At 41.1% G+C, this 18,216-nt stretch overlaps 1 long non-coding RNA gene across 1 annotated transcript; it reads left to right on the forward strand.

Moving 5' to 3' along the window:
- The first annotated feature begins 4,718 nt into the window (after positions 1-4,718).
- On the forward strand, positions 4,719-16,966 carry LOC129507402 (uncharacterized). Its single transcript, XR_008663984.1, has 3 exons — positions 4,719-4,943; positions 9,048-9,202; positions 16,095-16,966. It is a non-coding gene; the product is annotated as an uncharacterized LOC129507402 (long non-coding RNA).
- Positions 16,967-18,216: the final 1,250 nt, after the last annotated feature.

Here is an 18,216-nt window from a genome sequence, read left to right on the forward strand (position 1 = left end):
TAAATAAGGAGAAGTACGCTACAGACATTGGGCCATTTCCCCCTCTTTGTGGTAAGCTGTAGTGACTGAAACTTTTGGATCCCCCAAGAGGCAGGAAGCAGGATCTGCTGTTACTCTATGTTCCGAGAAGAGAAATTTTATCTTTGTTCCTGTCATAGAACATCTTCATAAGGCTCTAATTAGGCAGCATGCATGTGACCCACTATGGCTTTCACACATGCGCAGACAATACATTTGACTGGCAATTAGACTCAAAATAATTATGTGGCCACTAGAATTGATTATAACTTTCAAACACGATGGGATGAGAAACCCCTAACTTAAAAAAAAAAAAAAAAAAAAAAACAGAAAGCTATCTGACTGCTTGTGAATAGTAAATATCTTACCCCAAAAGACACTTGTAAAGTTACAGAGGGAAGTTAAAAAAAAAAAAACAAAACAAAACTCAAAGGATTTCTTTATATGAGCTGGGAAGATCTTACAAGTTTGATGGGGAAAAAAAATCTTCACTTGAAAATTGAACTCTGAGGTTTGCCAATAAAACGCAAATTTCAGTTCCGAAAGGGGATGCTTGAAGGTTAATCAGCCTCTGAAAGAGCTCTATGGGATTGCTGACCTGGATACCCTCCGTGCATAGGGACAAGAAGGAACAACAAGGGGCTGGCCCCTGGACCCACAGCCCGACCGGGCTCCCATTCCGTGTTTCAGCTCAGCCTTCATCCACTCTGTGTTTCACTCTGTGTAGCTGTCTCTCTCTGCCTCTCTTTCTTCCTCTTTCTCTTTTTTTTTTTTCTGTTTTTTTTTCTACTTCATCTCACCCATCCTCCAGCTGGCCATAATGTAGCAAGAAATGTAAATATGTTTACTTTTGTTAAACTTATTTAAAATATACATGTTTCCGATTTTAATTTTAAAAGTGATTGATTGAACACCTGATGGTTCTCCTCAAAAAATTATGTTTGCTTTGAGTTTGCATGTGGTCTCTGATCTATGAGATTTTATTCCCTAAGATATCACGGGCTCATTCACAAGAGGAAAAAAATTCTCTGTGCCCCCAATTTAGATTACGGAATCGCTCGCATTCCCCATCAAGCGGAAGACACTGGAAATACTTTAATTATTTTTGTTTGGTCTCCACCTGGTGGTTGGAAATCAAAACACAAGCCATTAATGGAACTGGAAAAACCAATTGTTTCAATTCCTCTTTCAGGTATATGAGATCAAATTCTTTAATGAGAAAATGTTTTCAAACTGGAAAGAAAAAGTAATTAAATATGAAAATTTTTAAAGAATGATCAATGCCTTTCTTTTTTTAAATTTCTTCTTCTTCTTCTTCTTCTTCTTCTTCTTCTTCTTCTTCTTCTTCTTCTTCTTCTTTTTTAATTGCTTCTTTATAGGAACCAAGAATGGGGAAGACATCTTAATTTTTCAACTTCTTGGATTACTTTCTACCAGAGTCTGATAGTCTCCCAAACCACCAATCTTCATCTAAAAGTGCCCCGGGATATGTTTATAGTTTTTAATGGAGATCCAAAATTTGTAACTCAAAACACACAGCATTGAAAGTCCTACTGGTGTATAAGTCTTATTCTTGTTGAAAACACCAACAAATAAATGAACAAATAAATATCTTTGGAAGACCACCACATTTGGAATGCAGGGAGCATGTATACTGCATAGTGAGCCTCCAATGCTAATTTTTCTCTCCTCCCTTTATTCTGTGTTCCTGGTATGCAGTATTTTCTTTCATTCTACAAATATGTTGAATGAACACTCTGTTAAATACAGGCCCTTATATGAGGGCCTATGGAGCCTTCTCATAGAACCTTATGATGCTTCTTCATATCACAATCATAATTAAATAATTAATGGTGTAATTACATTCGATTCTTATAAGTCTTCTAGTTAGGGTCTATGAAGTTGCCATAAACTCTGAATTAGTGAATACCGAACCGCTGTTCCTAGAAGTATAGAGTTAGGTTCCTGCCAGACTCGGATCACATTTTCATCAACTGATGGATATATAATGTTGTGTGCCATGTATTTCCTTTAAAGACGCCTTTTTGGGACACCTGGATGGCTCAGCGGTTGAGCATCTGCCTTCGGCTCAGGGCGTGACCCCGGGGTCCTGGAATCAAGTCCCGCATTGGGCTCCCTGCATGGAGCCTGCTTCTCCCTCTGCCTGTGTCTCTGCCTCTCTCTCTGTGTGTCTCTCATGAATAAATAAATAAAATCTTTAAAAAATAAATAAAGACACCTTATTTAATATATCTTGTCGATTCGTTAAGATTGGACCCATACAACTCATGCCTGAATGAGGCTCATCTAACACGCAGGCATTTTCTCCATGGGGCACATCACGGCCTTCTTGCACTCAGAGCACCAGACAGCACCTCAACGCTGCACTTAAGGTTCGCTTCAAACAGTAGAATCACCCACAAAAAGCACAAAAATGCAAAAATAGTGGCCCTAAGAGGCCATGAAAAAGACATTGTTCCGAGTATGAGTACTGAAACAAGAAGACAGCAGTCACCTTGTTCAACTTCAACTGGAAACATGTGCCTCACCACACAAATTTTTTGAAGCCCGGCATGTCTATTAATGACCATGAAAGCATAGCAAGCATTGATTTGGGGGTTACAGATAGATTTGAGGAAATAGGCTGTTATGGACTAAATTGAGACTTCCCAAAATTTATATGTTGAAGCCCAAACTATATTTATGTGACTATATTTAGGGCTAGGGCCTTTAAGGAGGTAATTCAGATTAAATGAGATCATAAGGGTGGGGCCTTGGGACACTTGGGTGGCTCAGTGGTTGAGTGTCTGCCTTTGGCTCGGGTTGTGATCCCCAGGTCCTGGGATCAAGTCCCGCATCGGGCTCCCCACAGTGAGCCTGCTTCTCCCTCTGCCTAAATGTCTCTGCCTCTCTCTTTCTGTGTCTCTCATGAATAAATAAATAAAATCTTTAAAAAAAAAAGGGTGGGGCCTTAACCCAATAGGACCGGTGTTCTCATAAGAAGAGGAAGAGACACCCTCTCTCTGTTTTTGCAGGTGGTTAGAGAAAAGGTCGTGTGAGGGCATAATGAGAAATTGGTCATCAGCAAGCAAGGAAGAGAGACTTCACCAAAAATGGAATTTTCCAGCACTTTGATTTTGGACTTGTAGCCTCCAGGACTCTGAGAAAACAAATTTCTATTTAAACGTCCCCTCTGTAGTATTTTGTAATGGCCCTAGCAGGCAAATTTGCAAATACAGGATCCACAAGGACTGACTGTGTTTCTGAGGAGGATCGACTGTATTTTTTTTTAACATCAGCCTCCCTGCTGAATTGTAGGCTACATGAGGGCAGGAACTGTGGCTCTGCTTGTTCACTGTAATTTCTCGAAGCACAGTGCCTTATCTATACTAAATAATAAATCTATCGTGAACAAATGGATAAATGCAAGGTTTGATATACAGTTTCATGTCCAATGTCTTTCCTTGCCCTCCCATTGTTCTTGTTCTTTTAATGTAATATCATTATAGTTTTCATATATTCTATTTTTTTCATATTTTATTATTGCAGAGAGATCAGAATGAGTCTTATGAAATGATGGCATCCTGTATTCACTGTCTTCCTGGCAGCAGCTGTGACACAGTTGTCACGGCCCGTGCGTTGATGAACTTGGTCATGGCTGTCCATATTACCTTCACTTCTGTTGAGTTGTGTGCATTGTCCTACTAGATGTGTTAAGCTTTATTGCCTTTCAGAGTGTCTTCAAAATCTTTACACTACGATTCAATACTGAAACAAAAAGTCATTGTCTACAAAGGAAGGCCTCGTGGTATAGGTGTGGGACTTAAGTCTGATATTTGTAGAGCAAATATTTGTTGTTGGAGGAGTTACTGCAGCTCTATAGTTTCTTTCCTTTTTTAAAATATATGTTTTAAAGATTTTATTTATTCATTTGATGTGGGGGAGAGAGATTGGGAGTGAGAGAACAAGAGGAGGGAGAGGGAAAAGCAGACTCCCCACTGAGCAGAGAGCCCCACCAAGGGGCTTGATCCCAGGACCTGAGTTCAACCGGGCTGAGCCACCGAGGCGCCCCGCAGCTCTACATTTTCTTGCAAAACAACAAGCAAGTGCTTTAGGAGACCTAAGAAAGGAAGATATCCATGAACAGATGAAGAGAAGTTCCATTCTGTTAAGGAGGTCTGTGTAAAGATTGCTTGTCAACTTGCTACCCCCAAATTGGTGTACAACCAGCAGCAGCAGCAGCAGCAGCATCTGGCAGCTTATTAGCAATGCAGAATTTCAGCTCCATCCCAGACCTACTGAATCAGAATCTGCATTTTAACAAGACTCTCAGGAGATTCGTGTGCCCAGTCAAGTCTGAGAAGCACTGGCATTTCGCACACCAAGATACACACCTGAATGAATTTGGAGATCTTGCCAAGTGATGAAAGAATTGTCAAAGTAACGAGAGGTTTGTGTGCTCAATTATTGCATAAGGACTTCAGCTTTGCCACAGCCTAATTGGCAGCGTTCTTTCTCATTCTTAGTGATTCATAAAATAATGGTCCTTCCTACAAACAGTGGCATCTTAGATTTGAGGGAATACGGCTAGTATTGGTTCAAGACCTTAGTTTTGCTCTAAATTATCATGGTCACAGGTGGGGAGACCCAAGTGGAGCTAATTTATCACAATTTACAGTCACTCAAGCAGCAAACTCTCAAATCAATAATGTTTTTCAGTTTCAGCTCCTGGAAAAGCTCAGATTAAAGCATCAGTGGAGCAGAGAGAGAGACAAAGGGCCCTTCTCTGGGAAGAAGCAAAATAATAAGCCACATCTTCACAAGTGATCGAAGTCCATGCAAGAAATGCTTCTATGACTAAAGATTGATGGGAGATTTGAAAGAAAGAGAGAAGAAATATGTACAGATGCTCTTTACCTTGACAGGTGAATTTTTTTAAATGTTTCAATTAGAAAATTTTATGATGTTCCTCTTTTATTCATTCTGGCCCACAATGAGGGGGGGGGAATAGTAAGTAAAATGAACAGAATTGGGGGGAAATGGAATAACTGGCTTATTATTAACAGTGATTGTTTTTCTTAATCATTTCTGAGTTTTTGCAGGTTCATACATAGGTAAATACAAAATGTATGCAAATATATTCATTTGAAGCCCTCAGATGCTTTGCTTGATATTATGGAGTTTAATTTAAAGCCTGTGGGCTCTGAAACTGACTACCAAGGTTCATAGCCCAGCACCAGCACTTATTCATTGTGTGACTTTGGGAAAGCTACTTAACCTCTCTGATTCAGTGCTATCATTTGAAAACAGAAAAAAATCAAAATTGTTTTAAAGACAAATGTGCAAAGCACTTAGAATAGTGTCTTGCATATAATGAGTGGCCAATAACTGTGAGATGTGGTTCTTTCTGACATTAATATTCTTAGCCTCGAGCATTAATTCTTAGTGTATGGTCCCTAGAATAGCAGCATTAGCATCACCTGGGAATTTGTCAGAAATGCAAATTCTCTGAGCTCAACCCAGACCTACTCAATCAGAAATTCTGGGAGTGGGGCCTCCACCCTTTGCTTCAACCTGCCCTTCAGGTGGTTTGATGCAGACTAAAATTTGAGAGTAGCTGACATAGGGGACTAGCCCTTTAGTTGTGGTGATCTGAAGTTTAGATTCCTAACTCTTCAGCTTCCTGCTCTTTAGCTTTTTAGCATGATGGAAAGAGCCAGTGGAGACAGCAAGTCAATTTACAGTCTTGTGCAGGCCTACTCTGAAAGCTTGATAACACTGCACTTAAGTTAGAAGGAGCAAGGGATTGAAAAGCAGAGTGTAGTAAAGATCACGCTGCATGAAGAAGAGAAGCCAAGTCCACAGGAAGCCAAAGTCCCCAAAGTACTTAAAGCACAGCTAGAAAATCCGATGGCAAGAGTGTAATAATAACACGTGATTACAGCTACTGCAGTGAATAAGCAGGTAAGAAGGCAAAATGAGCCAGAGAAAAGATGAAATGGCCAGAGATGTCAAAGCAGCTAAATTGTGTTGTATTAACACTTCCCTAGCTCACAGTGGGACCCTGAGCTCTACCGTGAATTTTGTTTAGTTATTCTTTGGGGACAGGTGCCTTTAAAATCGAGGTCACTGGTGATCAACATATTGACAAGGTCTCTGGCTAACTACTAAGGCTGCTGCATTTGCTACCTTCTAGGGTCTGGGGATGAATTCCTTCCTGGAAATGTGTAATTAGTTTCCTTGGTTATTTGACCTGGGTTGGTTGGGCATTGGCTGTCATTCTTTTGATGCGCTTGACTTATATTTGCTTCCCTTGGCGATGATGATGAATGGCCACTGGAAATGATTTAGAGTAGAGTTTACTGAACTCTAGACAGAGCTGAGGAGTTGATTAGAGACTCAAAGTCATGTGTCCAAATGCTGCTTTTTCATTTTTTGTGGCCTTGGAGGAAATTTGGCTTTGTAGCATCTAAATTTCACAAAAGAGTATCAAGAAGTATCTCCATCCCACCTCTCTCTCCCCTCCCACACACCCCAACGCTGCCAAGCCAGGAGTAACCCTATCTTTTCATCTCCTGTTAGATCTAGAAATTTCACTGTCCTAGGTAGGGCATTGAACTGATTAAAATGTAAATCCTCAGAAGATTTTTAAGATGCTTGCCTGGCCAAACTGATCACACAGTACTTTTCAAACATGCGGTATTGCATAAAATTTCAATTAGAAAGAAATAGTACCTCTAATTAAGTGTCCATATCTTTTTTTTTAATAAATTAATTTTTTATTGGTGTTCAATTTACCAACATACAGAATAACACCCAGTGCTCATCCCGTCAAGTGTCCCCCTCAGTGCCCGTCACCCATTCACCCCCACCCCCCGCCCTCCTCCCCTTCCACCACCCCTAGTTCGTTTCTCAGAGGAGTCTTTATGTTCTGTGTCCCTTTCTGATATTTCCCTTAAGTGTCCATATCTGATGCTGCTGTGTTAACTGTTCATTTTGTTCTCGGCTGCATTGTCCCAACTTAGCCAAATGAGTCATGTTTAGTTAGACATTAAGCACAGAATAACTGGAGACTATACCAGGTTGGTAACACAAATGATCAGAGGCCCACAAAGTCTAACCCAATGTACTGGTATGGAAAGAGTTTCTAAGGCTCTATAGCTGCTTAGAATAAACACACTGATAACCTCTGTGGCCTAGACTCCCTTTTCTGTTTACTTTTCCTTCAAATCTATCTTATCCCCAAACACAAAAATACTCCTTCTAGCAAAAACAAATCCCAAAAGTCAAAAGGTGGAAGCAAATCAAGTGCCAATCAGTGGATAAATGGTTCAACAAAGTGTGGTATACACATATGGTGGAATATTATTCAGCCTTAAAAAGGAAGGAGATAGGAGGCCTGAGTGGCTCAGTGGTTGAGCATCTGCCTTCGGCTCAGGGTGAGCTCCTGGGGTCCCAGGATCGAGTCCCACATCAGGCTCCCTGCATGGAGCCTGCTTCTCCCTCTACCTATGTCTCTCTGTGTGTGTCTCTCATGAATAAACAAATAAAATCTTAAAAAAAAAAAAAAAGGAAGGAGATCCTGGCACATGCTATGGCATGGGTGAACCTTGAGAACGTATGTTAAAATAAGCCAGCCACCACAAGACAAATACTATAATATGATCCATTTATATGAGGAATCTAAAGTTGTCAACTTAATGGAAACAAAGTAGAATGGTGGTTGCCAAGGTCTGAGAGGAGGGGAAGATGAGGAGTTATTGCTTAATAAATATAGAGTTCAAGTTTTGCAAGATGAAAAAATTCTGGCGGTCTATTTCACAGCATTGCAAATGTCCTCAACACTACTAAAATGTACACTTAAAAATCAGATGGTGGATTTATGCCATGTGTTATTTACTACAATAAAAAGAAAATTCAGGGTGCTTGGGTGGCTCAGTTAGTTGGTTAAGTGTCTGCCTTTGGCTCAGGTCATGATCCTGTCCTGAGATCAAGCCCCACATCAGGCTCACACTGCTCAGCTGGGAGCCTGCCTCTCCTTCTTCCCCTGCCCCTCCCTCCACTTGTGCACACTCTCTTTTTCAATCTCTAATGAAGAAAAATATATACCTTTAATAAAAAAAATTAGGCATCCCTTGAAAAAATGGCTAAAATGGTAAATTATACATATTTTACCACAATTAAAAATAAAAATAAAAGGCAAAAAAAATAGAAATGATCTAAAGGCCAAAGTACCACATAAAAACCCTGTACTTCTTCTTTATACCTGGATTCCAAAAAAGTCCTATTAGACAGTGGCTTTTAATGGAAGAATGAGAAGAAACAGAAGCTGAGGAAAAACGGTTAGCCTGACTGAAGTGCCCTCAAAATATAACCTGGGCAGTCTTCCTCAGCATCTGCTTTAGTAAATGTTGAGCTAAACAATGCTCTTGCTATGAAAAAAAAGAGACAAGTTTAAAAAGAAAAAAAACTAGTCAATCCAGGGCCCCCACTACTGCCCTGCAGAGAGGGGACGACTGTGCCTCTGACCCTGAGTACAGCTACCATCTGGATGTGTGTGCATGAATATCCTATGAGGGATGGTCAGCAGCTGCTGCCTATTTGATCTAAGGAAGGAACCAGAAGAGGTGAGCTTGAATTTCATGGAGAGCTTTGGGGTGAATGTTTGCAAGAAACTGCTGTCTCCAGAATTAGCCAGGGAAGAGTTTTGGAGGGAGGTGCTGGAAGTCTCTGGAACAAAGTTTTTCTGAAGCGTAATCCTGTGCAAGGTCAAAAGGGAAAAAGCACTCAAGTCTCTTTTTATTTTCATTTTTTAAGATTTTATTTATTTATTCATGAGAGACACAGACATAGGCAGAGGGAGAAGCAGGCTCCATGCAGGGAGCCTGATGGGGGACTCGGTCTAGGACCCCAGGATCATGACCTGAGCCAAAGGCAGACGCTCCACCACTGAGCCACCCAAGTGCCCCTCATCAAGTCCCTTTTAACTCCATAATTCTTTTGTTAACTAAGGTGATTCATATCCTCAGGGACTTATGCTGAGGTCAGCAGGAGCCACTGCAGTTACCCATCCACCTGAGAACAGGGAAGAAAAGTTAAAATTGGTGTCATGGAACACAACTATAGTGTGTATGTGAGCAACACACAGGAGTGGAGCCAGGCCTGAGACGAGGCTGCAATAAAGGTGAGTGTAATTTCCCCTTTTTGACTTAGATTTTAGCTACGTCCATGGTTTCAAATTTCCTACAATGAACACGTATTACCACTTTGCTTGGGGAAAAAAGACCCCCTTCTCAATCTGCTGCAATGCTCTCTTTTTATTAATAAGTGCACAGAGATTACCCTGGCCCCCATCACAAGTGATGAAGTCACAGATCATTGTGGATTCTTTGCACTGTCAAAATTTTAACACCATATTAAAGAAACATAAAGCTGAATCTTTACTTCGCACCATGCATGAAAATAAATTCAGTTACATTATAGAATAAATGTTTTAAAACACACATAAAGAATACTAAGAAAAATAATCTTTGTATAACTGTGGATGAGAAAGGCCTTTTTTAAGATGGCACTGATGCCAAAAATCATAAATAAACAACGGGTACATCTACACTCATAAAAATGAAAAGCCACTAAGATAGACAGTGATTCTGGAAAAATATTATTTTAAAATATGAAAATATAGATAATGGCTTTATAAATAAAGAGGGCTTAAAGCTATTTCAAAAATCACATTTTTTGTTTAAAAAAATTAAAAAGTGAAAGATCTGAACAGAAAAATCACACAATACAAATGACAAAACTATGAAAATTTGTCTTAACATTAGTACTAATAAAAATAGAAAATTAAAAGACTTCTTTTTCACATCTTGTGTTGGCAGATATTATAAACCCTTTTCTTCCATCCTATTGATTGAATTCCCACCAAAGCTGCCATGGGAGTGGTGAATGAGGGCAACTCCTACATTTGTCAAAGTCTGGTTACCATTTCCCATCACCATTGCCCACACAGGGAGACTAGGAAGTAGGGAGTTTTGATGGCAAAGGTGAGGAAGTAGATCTCAGCCAGTGGTTTAATGAAGCACCATCCCATAGAGCAACTGGAATCTTCATATAATGTTGATGGGCGTGTTTATTAATAGAAGCACTTACAAAAACTGTTTGACAGTGTCTATGAAAGCTAAATTTACGCATACCCTATGACTCAGCGTTTCCACTTCTTGGTATGTACCCAACAGAAGTGAGTCCTTAATGCGTACCCAGGTTCAGCCCAAGTAATGTACAAGAATGTTCATAATTTCAACAGCCCTTTGTGATAGAAACATTTAACACACTAGGAATAGAAGGGAACTTCCTCAACCTGATTAAAGACATCTACAAAAAATTCACAGCTTATTCTTAATGGTGAAAAACTGAGTGCTTTTTTCCTAAGACCAAGAAGAGAACAAAGATGTCCAGTCTCAACACTTCCATCCAACATTTTATTGATTGGACTGTTCTAGCCAGAGCAGTTAAGCCAGAAAATGAAATAAAAGACATACAGATTAGAAGGAAGTACAGTTATCTCTATTTGCAGACGGCATGATCTTATATGTGGAAAATCCTAACCATGAGAATTAATAAATGAGTTCAAAAAGGTACAGGATACAAAAATCAATATATAAAAATTAATTATATTTCTATACATCTGCAATGAGCCAACATAAAATGAAATGAACAATTCTATTATAATAGCATCAAAAAGGAAAAAATGGTTACAAATAAATGTAACAAAAATGTAAGACTTAGGGGATCCCTGGGTGGCGCAGCAGTTTGGCGCCTGCCTTTGGCCCAGGGCGTGATCCTGGAGACCCGGGATCGAATCCCACGTCGGGCTCCCGGTGCATGGAGCCTGCTTCTCCCTCTGCCTGTGTCTCTGCCTCTCTCTCTCCCCCTGTGTGACTATCATAAATAAATAAAAATTAAATTAAATTAAAAAAATGTAAGACTTAGACGCTGACAACTACAAAACACTATAGAAAAGAAATGAAAGAAAACCTAATTAAACCTATGTAAAGACATCATGTTTTCATGGGTCGGAAGACTTAATATGGTTAAAATGGCAGCATTCTCCACCCTGATCTACCGATTCAAGGCAAAAAAATTCAAAGTAGTAAGTGGCTTCTTTGCAAAAATTTAAAAATTCATATGGAATTGCAAGGGACCAACAATAGCGAAAACAATCCTTATTTTTTAAAAAGATTTTATTTATGTATTCATGAGAGAAAGAGAGAGAGAGAGAGAGAGGCAGAGACACAGGTAGAGGGAGAAGCAGGCTCCACGCAGGGAGCCCAACATGGGGTTCCATCCTGGGTCTCCAGGATCACGCCCTGGGCTGAAGGCAACGCTAAACCGCTGAGCCACCCAGGCTGCCCCAAAACAATCTTTAAAAAAACAAAGTTGGACAACTCAAACTTCTAGATTTCAAAACTTACAACAAAGCTACAATAATCAAGACAGTGTGGTACTGGCGTAGAGTAGACATGCTAAATCAGTGAAGTGAAATCAGTGAGAGTCCCAGAAATAAACCCTCAAGATTACAGTCTATTGGTTTTTAACAAGAGTCCCAAAAAGACTAAATAGGAAAAGAATAGTCTTCAGTAAATGATGCCAGGACATGTTGATATCCACATACAAGAGCGTCTCCCCCTCCACCTCACAACATCAACAAAAGTTAACTAAAAATTGTATCAAACACCTAAATGTAAGAGCTGAAACTGTAAAACTCTTAAAATGATTCAGAGACATAAGACTTTCTGGCTTGTTTCTTAGACATGACACCAAAAGCTAAGTAGCAAAGGGCAAAATAAATGAGGTGGACACCATTAAAATGAAAAACTTTTGTGCTTCAAAGGACATTATCAAGAAAGTGAAAAGAAAATCCACAGAGTGGGACGAAACTTTGGCAAATCCTATATGTGATAAGAGACTTCTGTGACTTCTGCGTAGCATGTACAAGAAACTACTACAACTCTGTGATAAAAAGGCAAACAACTAATTTTTTTTTAAATAGGCAAAGGATCTGAATAGACATTTCCCCAAGGGAAGATACAGAAATGACTAACCCGCACCTGAAAGGTTGCTCAACATTCTTAGACATCAGGGAAACGTCAGTTAAAACCAGAATGGAAAAAAAAAAAAAAAAACCAGAATGAGATACTATTTCATACCCACTAGGATGCCTAAAATCCAAAAGACAAATAATAACAAGGGTTGGTGAAGACGCTGAGAAACAAGAGCCCTCACACACTGCTGGTGGGAACGTAAGATGCTGTGGCTGCTTCGGAAAAACAGTTCAGCAATTCTTCAAACAGTTAAACATGGGATTATCCTATGATCCAGCAATTCCACCCCTAGGAATATACCCAAGAAAAATAAAAATGTATGTTCACTGTCCATACAGATACTTCTACACAAATGTTCATAGCAGCATTATTCATAGTGGCCAAGAGATGGAAGTCAACTGATGGATGGAAAAGTAGAGTGTGGTGTATCAAACAATGGAATATTTTTTTTGGCAATAAAAAGAAATGAAGTATTGGTCTATCTGCTACACCACGGATGAACCTTGAAAACATGCTGAGTGAAGGAAAGGGCCGCAGGCTGTGTGATGTCGTTTATATGAAATGTTAGGAACGGCCCATTCCCTTCCAGTCCTTTCTCTTCACATTTCAGAGCTCAGGTAGTGAATGAAATTTTGGAATTGCCTTCCGCTAGGCCAAGCCATTCCATTTCCCCTCAATCCGAACCGACTTCTTTGCTGCTGGCTGGGCCCCTGTTCCCCTATGTTTGCTCTTTCCCTCCACCTGCAGAAAAGGCCAACCCTGTATGTGTTTGTTCAGTTCAAGACTAGAGCACGCGTGGGGTTCTGATTCCCAAGCTGGCCAGGAGGCAGGCGCCGAGGTATCAGAGAGGCCCTGAGGTGACAAACAGGGCACACGGAGCTTCCAGGGAATGGGCTGAGTTATGGAAACAGTGGTGGGCCCCACTCAGTTTTGGAATATGGTTCCTGAGGTGTCGGAATTGATCTAGGAGAGTGTTTCCTCTGTGGCTGAGGCCTCCTCCTTTTTCCAGTTGAAGGTTTATCAGGAAGGCGGTTGGGAGGAGACAGGCCGGAGAAGCCAGGGTCTATGAGGCCTCTTTACAGAGGTAGGTGATTCAGGTGCCTTTGCTGTGTGTGGGGTCCCCCCTCATTATTCCCTGGTCACGCCCCCTTTGTAGCATCACTGATGTCACATCTACCCATACAGCATGGAGTTAATCCCAGCTCTGTGACTATGACCATAAAACGGAAAAAATACTCCTGGGTTTAGCTCACAGGACTGCTGCTAAAAGACCCAAAGACATATTTTTGAAAGTTTACATTAAGAGAAATACCCTGACCACGTAGCATGTGTGAGAGCTTCACACACCGATAGAGATCCCACAAATGACCCTTTTCATTATATCATCGAAGTCTCCTAACACTGTGGTCCTTTATAAAGGCAGTGAAAGCCCTGCAACCACTTCCTCCAAAATGGGCCTTTGAAATGAATCTAAGGAGCTCCAAAAGTTCCATTCTGAGATCTGAAAATAAGCCAAGTCTAGGAGACGGTAATGTCCGGTAAAACTACTTTCACGTCGCATTAGACAGTGGCAGCGTCAAGATGTTTTATATCAAAGTATCTGAACAACACGTTATACTCGCCAGTTACCAGAGTATTTCCCTGGGGCCTGCACCATCAGCCAGACTTGGGATTTTGTTAAAAACGCAAATTCTCAGGCCCAACCCAGACCTCTCCCAAGCAGAAGCTCTGGGAGTGGAGCCCAGCACTCTATGCTTTAAGGAGCCCTCCAGATGATTCCAGAACACCCGCAAGTTAGAGAACCACAGCTCTACCCAGTGACCTCTGGGTATAATCGATGATCCAACATTTCAAGCATCTGCTTTCAGCTCACACCCACTGGACACAGACTCTCGGACTCCCTCTCCTAGTTCCCTGCCAAAGTATCTGCTCTGCAGTTTGGATCTCAATTCAAAGAGATTCAAGTCACAAACCCTGGCTTATTTCATTTTCTGTCAGCTTCATTCAGACCATCAGCAGTACTGCGATGGAGGGAGATGCCATCTTGGTCACCTTGGGGTCTGTCCCCTTCCTGAAGGATGCAGCTCCTGAGAAGCGTCTATGGAACTGGAAATGGGTCTCACTTTCAGCCCATCACAACCCCACTGATTCCCTCAGGGTCACTGGCAGTGGGTCTGCTCAGGCTCTCAGCAAAGCACTGAGCCATCTCCTCCAAAAGGGTCCTTGCCAGCCCGAGGGACCCCAGGGAGCCGTGCCTCTGGGCGCTCCCACCCTCCTGAACCCCTGGCTCTATTGCTCCTCTAGGCTCTTACAAAAGAACTGAAGAACATTGACTTCTGGTTGCTTCTGCATTTAATCTTCCAAGAATCCCTGAAGCCCCAAAGCCCTAAGGACCTGAAATTCAGAGAGAACAAACATAATTTTAAAACTCCATGTATTTTCTTGCCATAGGTATTTCTCACTATCACGTAGATGGCCTGATAAGTATTATTCGTTAGACGTCAAGGTTATATGCAAGGGCAGAATGTGGAAGATGGCACTCTAGGTCATAATTAGGATAACGATAAGCAAATGCATGTTTTTTCTCGTGCTTTAGTTTTGCTATTTAAAATTATCATTTTATTATTTGATCACAGTGATCAAAATATAAACAATTTTTAAAAATATGCAAATGACCCTATTCTGGTTAAAAAAAAAAAAAAAAGAAAGAAACCAAGAGGGCGCCTGGGTGCCTCAGTCAGTTAAGTGTCTGCGTTCTGCTCAGGTCATGATCCCAGGGTCCAGGGATCAGGTCAGTATTAGCAGCAGCAGCAGCAGCAGCATCGTCGTCATCATCATCATCATCATTATCATCAACATCATCATCATCAGACTCCCTGCTCAGCGGGGAGTCTGCTTCTCCCTCTCCCTCTGCCCCCGCCCCTGCTCGTGCTTGCTCTGGCTCTCATTCTCAAATGAATATATAAAAAAATCTTAAAAAAACAAAACAAAACACCCAAGCTACTGGTATCCACATTTCTTTCCCATTTTAGTATGGCTATATCAGTACACGTATTATCTTACATCCTGCTCTTTGCACTTATTAATGATTTCCATGTTACCCTATAAACGTTCCTACATTAATTCCCAGGGTCTGCAGGAAACTGATTACAGTCAGCACAGATCCTTCAACCTCATAATTCCGCCCCTTGGAATTCTACTTCACACACGTGTTCAGAGCAAACTTAACAGTCTTCTCTTGTCAATTTTTCATTGCTCCCCCCATTTAAGAAAACGGGATGCCTCCGCATTTGACCCCATCCCCTTAATCTCTTCTGCTTGAACTACCACTGGCCTCTGTCAAGTGCCTCTCTGAGCAGGACGCTGCTGTTGCCCCACAGACAAAGGCATAAAGTCAGTGAAAAGCAGTGCCCACTGCTCTCCCATTGCTGGAGGAGGAAGTCATCTCTCCTGACTTATCCCACCCCACAAGGATTTTTCATCCCTGGAATTTCTTTAGAGTTCCCAGGGCTGGGCAGGAAGGGTGACCCCGCAGTGCTTTCAGCCCTCTGGTAATAATATAGGAGCCAAATCTGCTTAATTCTCCTTCCTAGAAACAGAATCATAGGGTCCAGCCCTGAAATCTAAAGGAAAACCCTGAATGCAATTTCATCTCTCAAACTCCTATCATGGTTTTCAAAATATGCTTCACAAGGAATGGTTCAGACTAGTAGGTGGATGGAGAATGGAGTGTCTGTCCCCAGAACCTAAAGTATTTGTATCCTGTGTGTATTCTATAAACCAACAATTGCCCCCCTGCTGCCTGTCACCCACTCTTCTATAAATAAAGAACCTGATATATTAAGGTCCCAAGATTGACTACAATCAAATATTTATTTGATGTATTCTATTTTCTCAGAAATTTCAGGAGGACAATGGAAGAAATATTAAAGGAATTCCTTTTCTTTCTTTATCCCTGACTCCCACCCTCAGGTTAGGTTCCGTCGACTGAGCAAAAGATTGAAGACATACTGCTGGTGGTTTTATTATGAAGATAAAGAAATCATTATGAAGGTAAGGTCTTCTCTGCAAAATTACTCTTAAAATCCAAGGTTGTGTTTAACAAAATTTATTGACGACACTCATCAAAGAACAATAAGGTAGACTTTATTTCGGACCATTTCTACAGCTGTAGGGACCACTGAAATGGGGTTTTGCAGGGGGCCAGAGAGTTCAAGCTCCGCTCCAAATACAGTTTCCTCCAAATAAGGAAAAGTGGGAATTTATGGCCAAGTATGGGGTGGGAAGCAGTCAGTGAATGGAAAATTGCTAAGAGGAAACATCAGGGGTCAGGGGGACTCTGGCTAAGCCGACTTGGCAGGATTCTTGCTGAAGGGAGGCTGGGTAATCAGACATCACGTGGGGGATGGTGGAGGCCAAGGAACCCAACCCCATATCAAGGATAGGGGATTTGGCCAAACTAACTTAGCAGGACTCTTGCTAAAATTGAACAATGAAAAGGCAAACACAGGAGCCCAAAATTCATATCCTAGCTGAAAAGAGATATCTTAGTCTGAGCTGCTACAACAAAAAATGTTACAGTCTAGGTGGCTTACATTTATTTCTCCCAGTCTGGAGTCTGGGAAGTCCACGATCAAGGTGCCAGCATATTTGGTGTCTGATGAGAGCTCAGTTTCTGGTTCAGAGATGGCCATCTTCTCAAGGTGTCCTCACATGGTGGAAGAGGTGATGGGACTGTCTGAGGCCTCTTTTATAAGAGCACTAATCCCATTCATTATAAGAGCTCTACCCTCCTGTCCTAATCACCTCCCAAAGGCCCCACCTCCTAATATCATCACCCTGGGGGGGGGGTGGAATTTCAACATATGGATTGCAGAGGATGCAGCATGCAGTCCACAACAAGACACTTGAGACGAGACTCAGTAAAGAGAGACTGGCAGTTCTAAGAATATTTGGAAATAGCAGAAAAGATGATTGGGATTCTTCAAGGCAAAACTAAGCCCTATTTAGAGCCCCCTTGTGCAGGGAATCTGCCTCCAGCCTTTCACTGCCCGTCAGCTCTTTTACAGCTCTGTAAACCTGTGGACTAGTGATAGCTGGGCAAAGTAGGTCTTGTCTATAGAAACGCAAACATACTCTGTTTGCGGATGTTTGGGATTGCTTTCCCTCCCTTCCATGGAAAAAGCCAGTTTTCCTGTTCATTTGTAAATTCATTTCAAACATTGCCTTATTCCATATAAATTTGTGCTCATTTGACTTCTTTGAACTAGTTAACATCCCACTGACTACTTCATTAACAATAAGTTGAATAAGTCTTTAATATGTGCTCATATTGTATCTTCATGAAAGTTCTGATTTTAGCCTTTTTATCTAATTTTTATTTAAAGTCTTTTTCTTCTTTAAAGATTCTATTTATTTATTCACGAAAGGCACAGAGAGAGAGGCAGAGACAGGGGCAGAGGGAGAAGCAGGCTTCCTGCGGAGAGCCTGATGCGGGGACTCAATCCCAGGACCCCAGGATCACGCCCTGAGCCAAAGGCAGAGCTTAACCACTGACCCGCTCAGGTGCCCCAATTTTTATTTAAATTCAATTAATTAACACACAATGCATTTTTAGTTTCTGAGGTAGGGGCCAGTAATTCATCAGTCTTAAATATCCTGTAACACAGTCCAGTCTCCCATTTCCAAAAAGAGGATTAGAAAAATCTACCCTTCCAATCAAAGAATTGCTAAATAAACTATAAAAATAATCCAATACATTTACAGGCTATAAGGGACCTGGTTCCACATGGGTGAATGAGGTAGAGGTAAATACATTGAGCCCCTTAAAAGGGATTCCTAAGGGTGAAAGAGTGGATCAGAATGAAATTTGTCTACCAACTCAGGCAGATTTCAAGGAAGTTTGTCTTCATTCTGGACTCATAAAACATAGTCCCAGGTAAAGATGAGTTTACTGTAAAAACTTGTTAAACATAAGAAATCATTCCACCATGAGGGACAGTCAGGGAACATAAGTACCAGAAGTTGAGATGACTAAAAAGACAAACTGAAGCAGAATAAAATAATTATCTTTGAAATTATTAAAAATATTTTT

The sequence above is a fragment of the Nyctereutes procyonoides genome, unplaced genomic scaffold (assembly GCF_905146905.1).
Source record: "Nyctereutes procyonoides isolate TBG_1078 unplaced genomic scaffold, NYPRO_anot_genome, whole genome shotgun sequence".
NCBI lineage: Eukaryota > Metazoa > Chordata > Mammalia > Carnivora > Canidae > Nyctereutes > Nyctereutes procyonoides.